Below are 18,354 nucleotides of genomic sequence, written 5' to 3' on the forward strand. Positions count from 1 at the left end.
CACTTCCATGGGAGGATAGATAGATATTACTGTAAAAAGACATAATTAAATAACTTTATTATAATCTTTGTTTCAAGCCAAAATATTTTTATTGAAGTTTTCTATATACAGAATGATATATACAATGTCTTAGAAGACGTATCATTACACATTCCCTCAAAATAATAAGTATAAACAGCATAACTCAAAACTATGGAATCAAAATTGAATTTCTTAAAGGTTCACTTGAACAGAATCCTAGGAGAATATTTCTTTCCTGCTCAGGAATTCTGCTCATTGTTCTGGAAATAATAGTATTTCACAGAGCAAATTGCTATGAGTTGCCATTTTCTTCCATCTGAAAATCTTCTGCCTTAGCTGAGAAGCGTTTAAACCACTAACAAGCAATTGAGAAAAGCCCAGACCTTACTTAGCAAACTACAGTGTAAATTTCAAAGCAATTTTTTTACCAGGGTATGGAATAAAATGTATAGATGCCTGGCATACAAGAGAGATTTGTTAAAGATGATGATGAAATTAGATGCCCCACCTTTATTCCATTGTATTCACGCTGCATAGTGAAGGAACCAGTAAGAGTCTGATCTCTTGCTTAGGCTCTGATCCTACAACGTTTTACGTACCTCCTTACCTTTACTAGCATGAGCCACCATGGACTGTGACTATTCATGGTGGCAAAGTTAAGCTCCAGCGTCAATATTTGTAGGATCGGGGATGAGTGCATGGATACTATTGAAAGCATTTTGCCAAAGAAAGCCCTTTAACTTATGCTTGCCACACACAAAAAACGATAGAAAATTACTTTTTAAGCAAACCAAGATCATCAGGTTATAATATTCCAATTCAGCACAGAATAAGGGTGTTAGCTACATTATCAACCTGATGTGTTAAATCAGTACTATGGGCCTGATCTCTTTTTGGAACACAGTTTCTTCTGCTTCCAGACCACCTCAGAACATCTCCTACACTGTGGGTTGGGTGTAGCTGATTCAGGGCCTGATACACTGGCTTTACAAGTCCTCGTTGCCTTTTCAGGTTCTGCAGTGCAAAGCAGCCAGTGTGGTGGCCAAGGAGGTGCCCCTATGTTTTATTAGGATGATACATTATGGCAGGTAACAATAATAATTTGCACTTAGGTAGCAGTTTTCATCCAAGGATCTACAAGTGCTTTATAAACATTAAATAAGCATTATTATTAAGCAACATTCTACACTCGTGAATAAATTCAGCCACAGAGAGGTTAAGTGACTTGTCCTGAACGCAAGGTGAGTCAGTGGCAAAGCTGGGACTAAAACTCAGCATTCCTAATCCCCAGCGCCCTGCTCTGACCCCAGGACTAAGCAGTACCAACTTCAAGGCATCACTGTAGCTTCCCTGAAGTTTCATAAATTACTCCAGAGATTAAATTCGATGGAAGAGGGTGAGCCCCAGCACGTCAGGAAAAGCTGTTTGACATACCTTTATCTTTCCAGAATGTGAGATAGTTTCTAGATCTTACTAATGCAGGCAATGTCACTTTTCAACATGTACACCACCTGGGCAAAGTATTTACCTACAAAGGGTGTGGTGAAAGTGCAAATTTCCCTCCCTGGTTTGCTGTAATTAATATCCCTTTGTTTCAGCCTAATGTTTACATTAGAAAGTTCATATTAGTTCTGTGTGTTTTTCCCCCCCCCCAGGACTGGTTCATGTCTGCTTGGTTGCTGCTGAGTATTTTATTCAGGTTCTGTGCTGATCCCAGCTTTTCCTCTGAGCATTTTGCCATTTGTATCAAGGCAACCTAACCTAAATCAGAGCAATCCTAATAAAATCAGAACCAGCTGGGACCCTAAACAGGCGAGTAGTGTATTTCAGCACACGTGGCCTAGTACAGATGAATGGAGACTTACCACAAAGATCATTGTTCCAATCAGCATCTACAGAGATCTGTAGAAAATACTAGCAAAAATCTGCAGCAACTTTACCCAAAGCTGCAAAATTCAGTGGAGCACCGAATTTAAAAAAGGCTCCCAAACCCTCATGATAACTCTTTTACTGCATTCACAGTGTGGGGAGGAATTCAAGTAGAGAAACATTTGAAGACTGTATATCCATACGCTGTACTGTTTAGAACAGGGGTGGGCAAACTAGGATCTGCGGGCTGCATCTGGCCATCAGGGCTTTGGATCCGGCCCATGGGATTGCCACCCCCGTGGTGCAATGGGGCTAAGGCAGGCTCCCTGCCTGCCCTGGCCCTGTGCTGCTCCCGGAAGCAGCCGGCACCATTTCCCTGTGGCCCTAGGGGAAAAAGGTCTCTGCGCGCTGCCCCTGCCTGTAGGCAGCTACGATTGACTGGGAACAGAGAACCGCGGCCAACGGGAGCTTTGGGGGAGCTACCTGCAGGCAAGGGCCCCCTGCCCTGAGTCCCCTGCTTCTCCCTGCACCCCAACCCCCTGCCCTGAGCCCCCTGCTGTACCATGCACCTGTCCTGCACTCCAACCCCCTGCCCTGAGCCCTCTGCTGCACCCCTTCTGCACCTCAACCCCCTGCCCTGAGCCCCCTACCACACCCCACACCCTTCCCTGCACCCCAACCCCCTGTCCCAGCCCTACATTCACGGCCCTGAATGCAATTTCCCCACCCAGATGTGGCCCTCGGACCAAAAAGTTTGCCCACCCCTGGTTTAGAATATGGGAGCCAGATCCTCCGCTGGTGTAACTCAGCATAGCTCCACTGAAGTAATTGAAGCTACACTGATTTACACCCACTGAGGATATATACCTCATAAATATTATGGATATTTATCAGATAAAGTGTCCAGGTAATTAATTAACAGTTTTAAAGCAGTCTCATGATATTCCCTGTTTAATCATTCAGCTTCATTGCCTGAAGCTGGGGGCTGCTGCTCTGTATGAGGTTGTTTAAAAATGTGACTGTAAGAAGTCAAAACACGTATTCGACATTAACATTCCATTACAGTGAAGGGGGAAAGTCCACACCTCTGTTGGCGCTACATTTGTCAGTCTGTTTGGCAGCCGAGCAAACAAGGCTGATGTGTACAGATTTACAGGATGAAGAGGTGTGCAACAAGGTTATCTCAACGAGCAGACAGGTGGAAAAAACCTAAACCTCTAAGGTTTCTATTGTGTGTATGGTTAGATAAGCTTATCTGTTGTCTGAGTCTTATCTATCTAATGTAAGCCTCCAATCAGCTGAAAGACAAGTGAAATAAGCCTCTTATTGTGGAGGATATATTTTATCAGATTCTTAGGGATAAATTTTCAGAGGAGCATTTTTCCAGGGCTTTGGAGCGGAGCCCGGAGCTGGTGAGTGGAGCTGGAGAGCGGAGCGCTGCAGGTTTTCACCTGGAGCTGGAGCGGAGCCGGAGCACAGCTCCAATGCCCTGCATTTTTCCTCATGCAAGCATAAGCTGTCGCCAAAAAAACTACACCTGAACTGCACCTGCATCCAAAATATAACTCGGCTTTATTATGGGTTCAAATCATGTAGCAAATACCCAAATTTTGGAAACCCAAAAACGTGGAAGTCGATTTCTAGCCCCACAGACAGAGAGGCAGGGAACGGGTCCAGCTGAAACACGTTCCTTAGGCTACGCCTACACCCAAAATGCTACAGTGGCATATAGCTGCAGCTGCAGTGCTGCAGTGGAGACTCTCAGGGGAGGAGTTCTCCCATTGCTGTAGTTAATCCACCTCCCTGAGAGGCGGCACCCAGGTTGCTGGAAGTATTCTTCCATGGACCTGGCGCTGTCTACCCCAGAGGTTAGGTTGGCTTAACTACATCTCTCAAGGCCAATGGAAGTTTTCATGTAGACCAGCCCTTAATCCAGTTGAGTTGCACTTTAGTCCATGGGTAGCTCCTCTGATTTCAGTGTGGTTACCTTAATAGGGGCACAGAAGGCAACTGTCCCCCCAGCAGCCTTGAGATGTATGGGTGGCGCTGGTTCAAAGGACGTGTAAGTCATGAATTTTTACATGGGGTTGGAGAGTGAGCCCACCCTGCACTCACCCAGCAATGGTGGCTGCTATCCCACAGGGCAGGGCCTCTGGCACATGGGATCACGTCAGTTCACTCTTCAATCCCACCCACCCTGCCTTCCCTCATGAATAATTTTTTTTTTGGAAGGATGGGGGGGCCTTAGTTTCAGATTTTGCCCCAGACCCCCAAAATCCTTTGCAGCCCTGCCCCCCACTGGTTACAAAATCTGATTCTGCCATGGGTTACCTATGATATCAGGTGCTAGTCAGCATGAATAAGGATGTCAGAACCTGACTCATTATGAGAAAATGTCACCTACTTCACAAGATTTTACATTAATACACTGTAGATTATTGTCAATCTGCTACTGGTGCCAATGTACCACATCTATTATGATGTTCCACTGTTGTCAGTGAATTACTGAATTTAAATGTTTTGATGGGTCATTGACTTCCCTACAACTACTGTGGAATTTGCACAGGCAGTAGAGAGAGGCTAAGCAGCAAAGCATTGAAACTTGCAGATTAAAACCTAGCACGGCTCGTACTGATAGCTAGAGAACTAAGAACTTGTTAAAAGAGAAATACTAAGAAGTTAAGTCAAAGCTCAGTTAGTGAGATATCATGTTGCAGATATATTCTCCCTCTGCTATGGACACCATGGCTAGGAAATTGTCTAGCAAATGAACGGCTCCCGAAAAACAGTCTAGGGGTCAGTGCCGAACACATGCCTGTAAAAGCTTACAATACCAATCAACAACGTTATAAAAATAAGACCAAAAGAACACAAACAGGCGTTACCAGTAGTGAGTGCCATTATGGTACAACCTGCCTCCATTCACACTAGTAAAAATAGGTCTCCTAAGCCTAGCTGCAAAGAAGAATTCGGGTGCCTGAAAGAAAGCTACATTGTGACTGAAGCAATGAGCCTATTGTAGAGGAATATTCATGCCAGTGAATTCTTTTCTCTATCTCCAAAAGAACTATGAGTGACTTCCCCCAGTCCTTCCCTCTGAAAAACTAAAAGCAGGCTTCTTTCAGCTAACTATCAAACACACCATACACTAGTTGCTTTGACTTTGAGACGGGTTATGAGACAAATCCATTAGTAGAGAAGATCCATAACAAAATTTCAACATTATTTGCATCTCACACTGTTCTCCTTTTATCTCCACCACCTTTATGTCTCCCTGGGCAAGTTCCCTGCTGCCTTCATTCTATGGCAGTGATGTTGACTGCGAAGGGAACAAAATTCAGTCTAAGCCACTTCATCTTGAATCAAAGTAGCAGCTGTAGCCCATGAAAGCTTATGCTCTAATAGATTTGTTAGTCTCTAAGGTGCCACAAGTACTCCTGTTCTTTCCATCTTGAATGGTCTTTAAAATACTTGTTAACTACTTATGCTAAACAATATGTCCCAAATTCTATTTAGCTGTAACACTCTGAGTACATTTCCCAGCCCTGAAGAAGAGCTCTGTGTAAACTTGAAAGCTTGTCTCTCTCACCAACAGAAGTTGGTCCAATAAAAGATATTACCTCACCCACCTTGTCTCTAATATCCTGGGGCCAACACAGCAACAACAACACTGCATAGTCTAACCCCAGGTATCAGAATAACAGCCGTGTTAGTCTGTATTCACAAAAAGAAAAGGAGTACTTGTGGCACCTTAGAGACTAACCAATTTATTTGAGCATAAGCTTTCGTGAGCTACAGCTCACTTCATCGGATGCATACTGTGGAAAGTGTAGAAGATCTTTTTATACACACAAAGCATGAAAAAATACCTCCCCCCACCCCATTCCTATTACCAGCAGGAGAGTGGGGTGGGGGGTGGTATTTTTTCATGCTTTGTGCGTATAAAAAGATCTTCTACACTTTCCACAGTATGCATCCGATGAAGTGAGCTGTAGCTCACGAAAGCTTATGCTCAAATAAATTGGTTAGTCTCTAAGGTGCCACAAGTACTCCTTTTCTTTTAACCCCAGGTAGTCACATTGGGGCAGTTAGTCTTAGTGCCAAACACATAACCAGCAGTAATTTGTGTACCTTGTAAGATCCCTGCTGGGCATTTGGGAAGCCCCAGCAGAAACCTACTTGTTGCAGATATTTTGAATCTGTACAGATACCAGTGACTTTCTACGTCTGAACCGACTGCTATATTCACAAACCCCTGTATACCCTATCAAAGAAGATGGCTTGAATCCTCAATTACATTAAAACTCCTTACACTGGCTGTGTAAAGGGACATGAGGATGTGGGTAATTGTTCAGAAACTTCAGTGCAACCGAGAACCAGGCCTTGTATCTATTTGGTTTGACAACTAAGCCTCCATATTACAATGTTCAGACATTCAGGCAGATAATATAGACTACTGCCATTCTATAAATATCTCAAATAGATTAATACGTACTACAGTTCATTAACTTAAATCTAACTAAGACAGTTTATTATGAGTACAGGATGTGAACTTTTCTCACCCAAAGGTGGGACTAGTGTCATAAGGTTATTTTCAAGCTGTTTTGACTTGTTCATGAAGCAAAAAGGTAAAACTTGTCGTATCTTGCTGTTTCTCTGAAATGGAAATGATGCAAGAGGCAAAACAATCCTCCTCCGCTGAAAGCCAGTTGTAGCTTTTGAGAGCTTAACAGGCATATATATTAGACTCCCTGACAACACTCCCTTTGGATAACTTCCTCTTCCAGGGCTGACTCTGACTTTGAGCCAAAAAGGAAAACAAAAGAAATTCCAAAGTTAAAAGTACTTTTACATAATAAGATAGCTACTTAGAACAGAACAATTCATATGAACACACATAGGAAAGACAGACTACACAGTACTGATGAAAAAAATCCCGGCTGTTACAGATGGAGAGGCAAAAAAGAGCTAACTGATTGGAGTGGGTGTGGGTTGCAGCGCTTTAAAAAAAAAATCAAAGGCCATTCTCAGTGTGTGCTCCTGAAATCAAAACTCTCCTGAAAGTTTTGTTAATCTCCACTGAAGTAAAAACCTAGACCTTATCATAACTATCAACAAAATAAACAGGCTGCTAACTAAGGCTTTGAAACAGCATAACCAGCTCATAAGCTAAATGGACTCTGCAGAATTCTACTTGGCATTGAAAGAAGTTCCAGCTCCTTCTATTAGAGCTGTGTGCATGTAGGCTGTACATGTAGGCATGTAGGGCTGTGGGATCAAGCCCTTTTAAAACTCCATGATGAATTCCTGTTGATGCAAAGCCCTTCAGATACATTTGACGAATCTTTATAATAATTTTTGTAGAGGAAAACCCATAAGAACTCAGCTGACTGCAATCATTCTGTGCCTTGATTCTCCTCTCACATCAGTGCATTTCAGGAGTTACTCCACTGAGTGAACAGCATAGGACAATTATCAGGCTCTACAATTGTAAAAATCTGCAAGAAGATGGGAGCTGGTGAATCAGATCCTGTGTGCTTTAATCAAGTTCACTTCCTAAAGTAAAGATCTAGGGTTTGACAATGTGCAATGACTATACAAGAAAAGTTTCAGAGTAGGAGCCGTGTTAGTCCGTATCCGTAAAAAGAAAAGGAGTACTAGTGGCACCTTAGAGACTAACAAATTTATTAGAGCATAAGCTTTCGTGAGCTACAGCTCACTTCATCGGTTGCAGTGGAAAATACAGTGGGGAGATTTATATACACAGAGAACATGAAACAACAGGTGTTACCATACACACTGTAACGAGAGTGATCAGGTAAGGTGAGCTATTACCAGCAGGAGAGCCTGGGAGGGGGGTGGGGGGGTGGAGAGAAACTTTTTGTAGTGATAATCAAGGTGTGCCATTTCCAGCAGTTGACAAGAACGTCTGAGGAACAGGGTGGGGGGTGGGGGTGGGGGAATAGTTTTACTTTGTGTAATGACCCATCCACTCCCAGTCTTTATTCAAGCCTAAGTTAATTGTATCCAGTTTGCAAATTAATTCCCAAAGAAAAGCAAACTCAATACATAAAAGATGATAGATTTTTACTATTTTGTGAATGGTAAATCATAAAGAAAGAAAGCCAAGAGCAACTCCGTTCTGCTCTAGCTAGACATACTCTGAATACATTTTACCAAGTAATTTCTAAGGTGAAGAAATAGGGAATGGAGAATTTGGAAATTATGTGGAATTGCAGGGCCTGTACTTTGTTTAGTCTTTCTGATCAATGCAAGGTGAATTTCAAAACACTACTAAATCAGAATTTTTCATCCACTTTGCACTGGTGTAAATAACTAAACAAGGTACAGGACAACAGATAATCAGACTCAGAATATTTTGGTGGACCAAACTGATGCTTTCCATCACAGTGTTTAGAAGATGAGCTCCGATATGAAAAATCACAGCTATTTGAAATGTCAAAAACATAGTAACTCCCCACTTTCCCTGAAGAACAATGTACTGACTGGTGTTTCTTCTACATAAATCTGTTATTCAACGTTAAAAATGAAACACCACTTCCTAGTTGCTTTTTGTCCCTGCTCTTTTCCTTAAGGTTTATTCTGAATAATATTGGGTCATACAATGTATTTTCTTACAGCTGTGCCTTCACTTCTTATCTTTAATGACACCATTCTTGAAACTAACCAATTTATTTGAGCATGAGCTTTCATGAGCTACAGCTCACTTCATCGGATGCATGCCGTGGAAACTGCAGCAGACTTTATTTATACACAGAGAATATGAAAAAATACCTCCTCCCACCCCACTGTCCTGCTGGTAATAGCTTATCTAAAGTGATCATCAGGTGGGCCATTTCCAGCACAAATCCAGGTTTTCTCACCCTCCACCCCCCCACACAAATTCACTCTCCTGCTGGTGATAGCCCATCCAAAGTGACAACTCTTTACACAATGTGCATGATAATAAAGTTGGGCCATTTCCTGCACAAATCCAGGTTCTCTCACCCCCTCCCCCCCCTCCCAAAAACCACACACACAAACTCACTATCCTGCTGGTAGTTTGTGTGTGTATGGGGGTGGGGGGGATGTGAGAAAACCTGGATTTGTGCTGGAAATGGCCCACCTTAATTATGCACATTGTAGGGAGAATGGTCACTTTGGATGAGCTATTACCAGCAGGACAGTGGGGTGGGAGGAGGTATTTTTTCTTATTCTCTGTGTATAAATAAAGTCTGCTGCAGTTTCCACGGCATGCATCCGATGAAGTGAGCTGTAGCTCACGAAAGCTCATGCTCAAATAAATTGGTTAGTCTCTAAGGTGCCACAAGTACTCCTTTTCTTTTTGCGAATACAGACTAACACGGCTGTTACTCTGAAACCTGTCATTCTTGAAACTGCCTTGCATAAAGTACCTGAGTCACATCCTTCTTCTAGTTTCTTTGGTTTTTGTCTTTCTTTCCTACTAACTCTTAATTTTATAGGTGAGTTGAACATTGCAAATGGGTGAATGTTTTCTTTAAATGAGGCAGAACCCACAAGCTATCAATTTTTTTCTTAAGACTCATGATTCTTTGGAAGTTGTTTGTGTAAGAAGCATGTCTAAAACAGGTTTGTTCAGAGCCCTACTGTGCAGGGTTGCTCTCAGGTTTCATCTTTTCACAGTACTGGCAACTTTCCTGTGTGGCTGTTTATTTACCCCAGGGTCTTACGGAAATTAACAATTTTGGGATGAATCCTGCTAGAGCTTTGCAGCGCCAATTAAAATCAATCAGAACAAGCAAATCTTCTAGATTTATATGAATCAAATTTGAAAGCGGGGCTGTGACGCATGGCTAGAAAGGGTTAAACATCCTGCGAAATAAATAATCCTCAAAAGACATGTGGGGAGATAATATTTGTGGTTTTGTGTATTTATGTATGTATGAGTAGGGTCCACAATGTATCAACAGTCCCTGTCTATGCTGTATTCTGATAATTCAGGAGTACTTGTGGCACCTTAGAGACTAACAAATTTATGTGAGCATAAGCTTTCGTGAGCTCACGTAGCTCACGAAAGCTTATGCTCAAATAAATCTGTTAGTCTCTAAGGTGCCACAAGTACTCCTTTTCTTTTTGCGAATACAGACTAACAGGGCTGCTACTCTGAAATCTGATAATTCAGAGGTCAAAAGAAGATCCTAGCATTTAAATGAATTGTAAGCACAGGATATCTCAGTATTCATCTCTCTTTGAAAGGTACTGTGAATGGTGGAGGAAAAAGCAAATGGCCTTATGTTAATTCGTATAACTAAGTACCCGTGATGGACCTCCTTCAAAGTCATCCTAATTACCTTTTGTTCCCTGAGGAAATCCAAACTTGTCAAAAGACATGAAATTGTATAAAAGATCCTTGGGTCCTGATTCTGTCATCTCAGATCTGCTTAGACTTCATCTGGGGAAGTTTGAGTCGCAAGACTGAGGCCCCAGTTATGCTGGTACGCCCTGAATATGAGATTTGGGCATTGAACCATGACCTACGGACTGAATTCTAAAGGAACTCTTTGCAACTTACAAAGCTCACCATCTCTGCTGTGAATCTGAACCTCAATGAATTGAACTCATGTCTGTATGTATATTGATCTTTTAACCATACTTTCTCTCTCTCTCGTTTTTTAATAAAAGTTTAGTTTTAGTTAATAAGAATCGGCTGTAGCATGTATTTGGGTAAGATCTGAAACGTTTGTGAACTTGGGAGGTAATATGCCCGATTCTTTGGGATTGGTAGAACCTTTTCTTTTATATGATGAAATAAGATATACAGAAATTTTCATCATATTTGGTGTACCTGGATGGGGGCCTGAGGCTAGATCACTTTAAGGGAACTGTGTTGTTTGGACTTCTGAGTAACCCGTAAGATAACAAAGAAGCTGTTTTATGCTGGTTTGGTGAATCTAAGTATTGGAATATCCACCAGTTTTACGGGGACTGTCTGCCCCATTCTTTGCAGTTCACTCTAATTGAGTGACCTACTAGGACCCCAGTCACAGGGGCAAAATGCTTTCTCTACATAGTGATGCTTGGGTTATTTTTACACATCTGAAGGAACTCTGGATTCAGCAAGTAGGCTGGAATTCCATCTAAATAGACCAGGCAATGTTTACAGACAGGCTATTCTGTTCAAATACTCTGTAGCCTTAGGAAAGATGTACTCAGTTGGAAACCAAGAGTCCTGGTCGCACTTCTGCAGTCCGCTGTTTACATGTCTTAGCACTCCAAGATGTTTTACTGAGCAAAGCCCCCTACCATACTCTAGTAGACAGTCAAGTATAATTTCTCCGATTTTACAAATAAGCTAACTGCAAGGTAGTCCAAGGTCACATCAGGTAGAGCTGGGACTAGAACCCAGGAGTGAAATCTTGGCTCCACAGAAGTCAGTGGCAGGTGTTCCATTGTTTTCACTGGAGCCAGCATTTTACCCCACTCTCTAATATGGCAGTTCCAAGTCTCACCCACTCAAGCATGCTGCCTTTCAAAATAAATGTGCCAAATCTATTGCTTGGCTAGCCTAGTTATAACTGCTACTTTAACTACTAGACCACACACTCCTTCCAGAGACGGGAATAGTGCCCAGGAATCCTAATTCCCAACACTCTACTGCTGTCCAGCAAATAATTGGGTAATGCACTGTAAAGTATGTGTCAAGTCCCCTTTAGTGGCTGACCTACATAGAGGATAACAGTTATTTCTTTAGGACATGTGGCAGATGTCTGTGTTGGAGATCTGAGGGTTGATAGTTCAAACACTACTGATTATTCATATGAGGTGTCTTTCTGTGGTGGTTCTGCATGAATTAATTTGTTTTTCCAGTTTTCTTTTTATAAACTGGTTTAGTTAATTCACATAGCGAGAAAACATCCTTGAAACACATTTCACAGTTAAAAAGCATTAACTATCTTTTAATTGGGGTGCAACATGCAATGAAACATGGGTGTTCTACATTTTAGTCACCTGTCACACATTTCAATTGCTTGTGTCACACATCAGCTGAGAAAATTTCACAAGAGACTAGCACTGTAAATATTTGTGCCACTTCTGGGGTCCCTGCACTACGTGAGCAAAAAATGAATTCCAGTAAAACAGAGCATGAAGCACCAACTCTATCGGATTTCAGTGCATTTCAGCCTCAAGCACTGGCCCTGCCTGAGTGTAATGTTTGTGAACCAACCCAGTCTGACCATAATGCACTTGAACTTCACACATAGATCGTGTCTGATGGCAATGTATTTGTTACCTACGGCATGGGGTGGTTGGGGGAGGAGGAGAGAGAGCACGATCCTATTTTTAAATTTTGTCGCTATTGTGGCAAGATCTCTGAGGCCCCATTCCCACATTTTATCACTTGGCCTTATGTTTAGTGTCACTCTTTCTGCAAACATCAGTCACAGCACAGTCAACTTTGTGCAGATTTCTTCTGATGTAAACAAAACTCTAAACCAGTGGCCTACAGTAAACATGCCTTATACCATGAGACTGCAATAGAATTACACAATGTAGAGAGAAGCCTTTTTATAAAGCCATTCCCATGGTTAAAAATGAAACATAAACCTGCCATAGAGTTTTCTGTTTATTATTGTATTGCTTTACTTATTACAATAATGTGTCTAAAGACACATAGTAGCCTTTCCTCTCTGGCTTGGTTTGGAAGCATTTATCTTCACTCCTTTGCCCTCGGTAGGCCAGAAGAGTGCGTTTCACACTGACCATCTTTGAGCTACCAATAATTCAAGTTACTCATCCAGTGCAATTCCCCCCCACCCCCCGCTCTCAGAAATGACCAAATGCCAATTTTCTAGCAATAGTAATTTTTTTTTTAATGGAACACAGCTGACACTGATAACAGTATTTCAAAAGGAGAAACTAGAGCAATTATCCTCTGGGATACAGGGCTTTTATATAAACAACCAAAAGAACAAAACCCAGAGTAGGATCTTTCTCAGCACCTGAAACCAGAAAAAATAAAGCATTTGATTAGAGAACTGTGTCTGGACTGTGCAGGTTCCAAAGGGTGAGGAGGAGGAAGAAAAAGAGAAGACATGAATACAGGTGTACTTACTATTTCTTCAAAGGGCAAGAACACACTGCAGGGTAATCAATCCCACCTCATACGCCAGCTACGAGGAGAAAAAGAGAAAAGCTGTTCCACTTCCAACAAAGCTCATATATAGATAGACACAAAAGGCTGTGGCCCAACCTAGGCTATAGAGCTGATATGTATAAGTCTGTAGGTTACAAATCACAGTTCATGTGTGTATTGTGAGCTGTAGCTCACGAAAGCTTATGCTCAAATAAATTTGTTAGTCTCTAAGGTGCCACAAGTACTCCTGTTCTTTTTATGTTGTGAACTGTGATTTATTTAAAACCTATACAGTGACATACAACAAACCATAGAGATTGTACAGAATATATTTTTGTAGGTGTTATGATGAGTACAACAGAAATACCCAGAAGTAAATAAAACAGGTCATCTCTTCCATGACTGTATCCTGGCCTTGCAAGAGGATAGACTTGACTGAATACACATGTCCTGTCTCTAACGACCATGATCTTAATCAAATTCTTGTTGAATACAGAATAAATTCTAGCTAAAACTGGCAAATGTAACCCTTTGTTATATTTAACATATTTATATTTAACATTGTCTAGAGCTGTACAAATAGAAGAAGAAACTGTCTACAAATATTTGTTTGAATTTAAGAGTGAATTTTTATTCCACTTCATGTGCGACTCCTTTTTTTCTATACTTTCTGCAAATTTTTGAGTACTTGGGGGTGTTGTTCTCCTCTGATTTATACTGTTGTAAATCAAGCATAAGCCCGTAGAAGTCATTGGAGATATAACAGCTTTACGTCAGTGTAAGTCAAAGAAGAATTAGGCCCTTGATTTTTACTGGGTGATCATTTATGAAAAGTGATTTTTTTTGCCCAAATTTTTGAATATTTACCAAAAATTAAATTAGGATGATTGCAAAAAAATTTTGCTTTATTTATTATTGCAAATTATTTGCAAGTTTCTTATCAAATAACTTTTTTTTAAGTGAATTTCATAAATTTCTTTAGTGAATAATCAATCTTGGCCCGCAGACTACTTGTGAATATTCACTTTCTGCATGGCACGTTTCCTTATTATCTGAAATATGTCACTAAACAACACAGAATGAAGAACAAATTTTACAATCAACAATCACCCTAATTTAAATTTTACAATCTGTTTGCAGACAAAACATTAACAGAAAAAATAAAGCAAAATGCATTAAACAAATAATTTGTTGTGAATTATTCACTAGCCCAGTCATTATCATAATAATTTACATACTAGTATACTCAAGGCCAAACCCAGTTTCCACTGAGATTGATGGGCATCTTTCCACTGATTTCACTGGAAGCTGGATATGCTCCTAATCTGGAACTAGTATTTTGGATTTTCAAACAGCAGCAATAAGCAGCCCCATTCCATAGAATGCCATGCAGACTACAGGATAACATGGGCTGGGAGGAGAGATTTTCAAAAGCACTCAGCGTTGGCCTCTCTCTGCTCCCACTGAAGTCAACAGGAGTTTTATCATTGACGTCAGTGGGAGGAAAATTAGGTCCAATGCTGTGCGCTTTTGAAAATCCTGCTTGTAAGGTAGATGTTAACAGGATATAGGTATAGAGAACACACGCACATAACTCACCACTTTGAAATGAGCCTTCAAGGCCAATTCTCATCTCTACATTCCAGGAGTAATGGTATCTGAAGCCAACGTGGGACGCTGGATGATATTTGAGGGTCTCTTTATGAATGCTTTATTCCTCTGATGCTTTGGCTTCTTATAAAGCTGTGGATTTATGTTTACACTCTTCTGTTGGCCTATTAGGTTTTGTAAGGAGCTTGCCAGTGTGTCTTTTATTTTTCTGTGGAAATTTGCACATTATAATAATCTGGAGAAAGAAAACACTGTACTGCCCATTGTCACAGAACAAAAGGGTGGAAAAATAAATGAGACTGATGTTTCAATATACCATACTTAAAAATGCAGCCCGCTAGCGCAGCAAGAAGTGGGAACATATTTCCATTACACGTGTAACCCTTTTATTGAGAACATGCTCATACAGGAAGACACATTGATACTATCAGACTAGGCCAAGAACATGTAGATTATTTGAAATAAATTAGATTGTGCCAGCAAGTGAAGGTAGGGATGAAGAGCAATGAAAAGCTTGCATCAAATCATTCATCTTTGCTCTCTAAAAACAAAACAAACTACGACAAGTTTGATTTAACCAGACTAAAAACGGAATCTCAACTAATAATCTTGGAACAACAAATCCAAGGCCAAATTCTGGCTTTAAGTTACACTTCTCACAACCTCACAGAGTTTGGATCACAATATTGATGTATATTTAAGCACAGACCCATAAACTCTTGCTAGTCATTCAATGACTATCTGAATAAAAGAGATCCAAGCTGTTTTCTACCCCAGAAGGTGAATTTCTTAGAACACTTTCAAAAATGGGCACCAGAGCCAATGAAGCACAGAAGAGCTTGGAAGCAGCAGAGTATTTAATGCTGGGCTTCCGTTCCAACACTGTTAGCCAGAATAGAGAACTAAAGTCACTGGGAGCCAAATGGCACCCTAGCATGAGTACATCACCTCTCAGAGGCAGTGGATTAGCACCTGCTTCCACTGGAGCTGAATTTAGCCCAGGTCGATCTAAAACATACCTCCCAGCTGTCCAGGATTATAGGTGACATCACTCCTTTTGATCTGAATCATATCTCCAAGGGGATAATGGAGTGCAGGGTATACAGTGATAGAGAGTATATACTCACATTTAATTCTGGAGGTCAGCTCTGAGTATGAAGGGGAGAAAAGTCTTTGCTAACAGACCTCGCTTTCTCAGGCTATGAACAGTGACCATAAATGCCTATATACAGGTTTCTGGCGGGTTGTAGCCACACACAGATCCCTGAATTGCACATAATGCGCAGCATGTCAACTTTTAAAATTATTGTTCCACTCTGTATCTCTGACCAGCTCAGCTCTGGTGTTATCTCCCTACATACCAGTATAGATTACAAACACCAGGCAGGCTGAACTATGAAACTGATTATAGACAGTATGGGGAATTGGGGCGACTGCTCTGGGACCCGTGCTTTGGGGGGCCCTGCGCTTCAGTGTGCATGTGTCGTGCGGGGAGCTCTAGACCAGCCCAGGGGGTTGGGATTAGGGGTATCTGGGGGGCCAGGAGACCCCAGGAGGTTAGTGGGGGACCTGGCACTGGCAGAGGGAGTTGGGCCCACATTCACTGGTGGGAAGTCGCACTGTATTTCTTTTTCTTGCTCGCCCGCCGCTGCACCGGCCACCAGCATCCTAGTGCCACTGGAACATGCCAGTGTCAGGCTGACCCCATCCATTGCCCTTTCACCCCAGACCCCTCCCTTTTCAGGGACCCCCCCAGCACAGGGGGGCCCCTTGCCTCTAGCACAGGTGCCACCCTGTGTCTCTCCATCGTCCCTCGCCCCCCAGCACTGGTGTCCCCTCCCCACACCAGATTTCACCTAGATAAAAAATGTTAAGGTGGGGGTCCATACAGGCTGATTTGTCCCGGACCCTGCACCCACCTAGGGACAGCCCTGGCTATAGAAAACACTATTATTTAAAAAAGGAGGACTTGTGGCACCTTAGAGACTAACAAATTTATTTGAGCATAAGCTTTCGATGAAGTGAGCTGTAGCTCACAAAAGCTTATGCTCAAATAAATTTGTTAGTCTCTAAGGTGCCACAAGTCCTCCTTTTCTTTCTGCGGATACAGACTAACACAGCTGCTACTCTGAAACCAACTATTATTTAAATAAATCGGCCCTACAGAATTTCAAGCTTCTTTTCCTTCTATTTCTCTTTCTCATCTGACATTTTTGTCACACATTTTAAATGCCACTGTCACACACTTTGCCCTTATCTGGTCATACAGGTTCCAAACTTAGTTGGAAGTTCTCATCAATCATGTTGTAAGGATGTGAAATAAAAACAAGCGGGGATTTCACCCCCTTTGGATCGGTACATCCTGCTGTGTTTTTGGAATCCTACTACTCCAATCCTCAAACAACAAATGGGACATGCTCTATCTGTGTCTGTCAAATTTCTGTCCCTTTTGTATGTATAAAGGGAGGAACTTGCCATTAATGATTAACAGGAACAAGACAAACAGAAAGTCCTACCATTGACTCTGACAGATTGACTTCCAGTGCATTCAGTGGCAAAGTTAAGGTTAGTTGAAAGTTACCAGCTGTCAACGGGAACATGGATGTTTTCTGCTTCTTTAAAGTCGCAGGGCAGGAGCAACCAGTTTAAAATTCTTTCCTGGAACTTCGTGATGTGAAGCAGCCTTACTGTCCATTGCCAACAAAATCACTGATTCGCTTATGAAAAGTAAAGCTGTATTAGGTCCACTAGACAACACACTCCAGTATTGGACAAGATCACTGGGCTGAACATATTCCTTAAGAACCACGTGGCTGAAGAGAAACAGAGGACGACTCCATGAGCAGCTAAGCATGCACAAGAAAATGCTTTTATCGTCACCAAGTGCTTGGAACGATGCAGTGTGTCTGCCAGCTGCCTAATTTACCACTGTCGGCTTTTAGTTTTCCTTTATCATCAGTTTTCCAAGCTGGCAGCAAAACAAGGTGACAGCAATTTCAAATGCTCTGAAATGGAGAGTGAGCTTGTTCCTATGTTGTGTCTGAAAGTTTCTGTACCAGTTAAGCTCTCTCTATTGCCCCACTTTCCCCACTGAGGAACAGCTGCTTCCCTGGGAAGGTCCCTTTATACAGAAAAACAGGTGAGTCAGCCTGGGATCTCCAGGCTGTGATAGAAAATGAGGATTAACCAATGACCTCACCTTCCCCCTGCTTAAATATTGTAAGTACTGTGCTTTCCCATCACATCAACCTCACACCAACGAGCAAAGCAAACAACATTCCCGATACCTGCCTTCCCCTAGGAGGTAAAGCGTTAGTAGACAAGCATCAATGCATTGACTTTTCTCTTCAGGAAGGAAACATTCGTGGAATTGCCCAGAGAAAAGGTTAAACCCGCTCAGCTCAGCTTAGGTACTGCAATAATCCAGGCACCAGCCAGTGCCTGGGAAACGGCTGCAATGTGGAACAGAGGTGACTATGGTAGAGGAGCGATTTTCTGAGTGCTTATGCCATTATTCCAGCGAGAGATACAAGATTATGACAGGTTTCAGAGTAGCAGCCGTGTTAGTCTGTATTCGCAAAAAGAATATAAAGAATAAAAAGATTATGACAGGAGCTGCTTTTTTAGCACATGCAGCTGTGAAACCAATACCCGTAAAAGTATCTGTATAAAAAGCAGTGACCCCAAATTCAATACGACTTCTAGTCAATTCAAGAAAACAGACCAGGAGTTTTACA

At 41.8% G+C, this 18,354-nt stretch overlaps 1 protein-coding gene and 1 long non-coding RNA gene across 13 annotated transcripts in view; both read right to left on the reverse strand.

The window, feature by feature from the left end:
• The window catches only part of DENND2B (DENN domain containing 2B), a 297,272-nt gene that overhangs the window by 120,189 nt on the left and 158,729 nt on the right, over positions 1–18,354 (reverse strand). The gene's annotated exons all lie outside the window — the stretch shown is intronic.
• On the reverse strand, positions 12,765–14,644 carry LOC311521725. Its single transcript, XR_014711957.1, has 3 exons — positions 14,606–14,644; positions 12,986–13,043; positions 12,765–12,872 (listed from the first exon to the last, which is right to left on the reverse strand). It is a non-coding gene; the product is annotated as an uncharacterized lncRNA (long non-coding RNA).

This window comes from Lepidochelys olivacea, assembly GCF_965140295.1.
Source record: "Lepidochelys olivacea isolate rLepOli2 genome assembly, chromosome: 6".
Classification (NCBI taxonomy): Eukaryota; Metazoa; Chordata; order Testudines; family Cheloniidae; genus Lepidochelys; species Lepidochelys olivacea.